Genomic DNA, 2468 nt, shown 5'->3' on the forward strand with positions numbered 1-2468 from the left:
TGAAAATCCTTCAATATCCTCAGAAGATTGCACCGGTTCTTGCGGAGTTGTAGTTGAACTTGGCGAAGCAGAGCTTGGTTTATTTGAAATTTGTCCACCAGAGCACTATTCATTGTTATCACTACCCTTAGGAGTAGATTTAGATCCTTCTGAACCCTTTCCTTTTTCTTTCAGTTCATTTTAGTCCGTTCGAAGCAGCAGCATCACAGAATTGTCATATATGATGATGGAGTTCCAGCCACAGCAAAGAAGTGAAAGAACGATGCACATGTAAGGCCCCTTGGATTACTAGTAATCACATCAGCCAATTGAGTCACGTCCACGCATTGAAGGAACCTTGGAGTCGATTGTTTGAACTTCCCGCAATCTTAGCATGCAATCGTACTTTGATCAAGAGAGAGTGAAGTGACCATTAGGCAACTTTATTCTGTGTTAGACGTTGTCATAAAAAACACGTCAACAGTACCCTTCAGATGTGCATTGACTACATGGTCCTGAATAAGAGGACAATTAAGAACAAGCACCCCATCCCTCAGATTGACGAGCTGATTGATGAGCTTCACAGTGCTTGCTACTTTTCGAAGATAGATTTGAGATCTGGGTATCACTCGATCAGAGTCAGAGAGTAGGACATTGAGAAGACAACATTCAGATGCCATTGTAGACATTTCGAGTTTGTGGTTATGTCATTTGGGCTAACCAATGCCCCTGCTACATTCTAGGCCACCATGAATAGGGTCTTTCGACCATAGCTGAGGAAGATTGTACTTGTCTTCTTTGATGACATTTTGGTGTACAACAAAACGTGGGAGGAGAACTTTGCCCATTTGGATACAGTGTTGGGTATTCTTGATATGGAGTCCTTGTATGCCAAGGAATCCAAATGTGATTTTGGCATGACGGAGTTGCTTTATTTAGGCCATTTTATTAGTGCAGAGGGCGCGGATGGATTCTGACAAGGTCCGGGCTATCATGGAGTGGCCTACTCTAGAGAACCTTACTTAGCTCCGAGGATTTTTGGGTTTGTGTGGCTTCTATCACCAATTTGTTAGTGGGTATTCACGACATGCAACACCACTTATCAATTTGATGAAGAAGGGGACGTTTGTTTTGACTCTTGAGGCATAGGAGTGTTTTGAGAAATTCAAATGTTTGACGACTACATGTCTAGTCCTTGCATTACCTGATTTCACTAAGCCCTTTGAGCTTCAGTGTGATGCCTCGGGTGAGGTCATTGGCACAATGCTTATGCAGGATAAGCATCACATTGATTTTGAAAGAAGAAAACTTAGAGGACTAGAGAGGAGCTACAGTATTTATGATAAGGAGATGTTGGCCATCATGCATGCATTGGCCAAATTTAGGTAGTACTTGTTGACGTGGCTAAAATCGTATTGCTACGATTCCATCCGGCTAGCGCAGAATAGAATGTACTCGCTGAGTATCCTATCCTCTCTTGAGATAAGGAAATCCCTAATGCTGTTTCAATTTGATCAATGGGGATGACTTCAAGGTTTCGATTGTCAGGTCTTGACTGCAGGATAGCTCAACGGTCGATGTGATTGCTGGGAGCACAAGGGGACTTACGCTTTGCAATAAGGTGGTCTATTGTGATTCTTAGATTACGAAATAAAATCAAAAGGGAATGGTTCAAGAAGCCTAAGGAGAAGGATGATAACAACTGATGCAACGGGTAGACAGATTTCGATAAACCAGTTCTTGTTTCGCCGGAGATACCCTCACGACTAGACAAAAACGGTGCAAGCTCCAAGGGATGAAGGATTTTCAGATCGGAGACACTCGTTTTAGGCACCCAATTCTGGCGCAACCTAAGACGAACACCTGCAGTTGAACTAAGAACAATTTGGGTTCAAACTAACCATGCACGGTGACCTACAATCAGCAGACCCCCAATGGTATGAACTAGAAATGCATCAAATACCCCTCTACACTTCACCATTAAAATCCCTACACTCTAAAATTAACCAGCTGAAAGAAACCATGCAAACAGACTAAAACAAAGACAACAAACACCACATTTCAATGTTCATATATTTGCTTCAGCTACCATTACAACAATTTCTGCAGCATCTCTATGCTATGCCTAAAATCTAACCTATTCTAACTCTAAAATCTAACTACAAAATTCTAACCAACAAAATTCTAACCCCTTACAAAAGAAAGGCCTCTGCCTTTTATAGAATTTACATGTCGAACCGGTGGCCAGGATTGACTGCATCCAAGGCTGCAGTCTGCCTTCCAGAAGCTGGCAGCTTTAACCCATGCCCATTAAACTCTCAGTTATCCATCCAACAACTATCTCAACTGCCTACCACTATTTGGCTCTAATTTAGGTCTATCTGGTAGTTGAACATAACCAACCCGTGTCCCCTTTGTTTTAAAATATCTCAAGTGGGACACACAGGTAGCTTTACAATAAAACAGTTTCAGTTTTCAGAAGCTGAACT

This window comes from Cryptomeria japonica, chromosome 3, assembly GCF_030272615.1.
Source record: "Cryptomeria japonica chromosome 3, Sugi_1.0, whole genome shotgun sequence".
NCBI classification, from domain to species: Eukaryota; Viridiplantae; Streptophyta; class Pinopsida; order Cupressales; family Cupressaceae; genus Cryptomeria; species Cryptomeria japonica.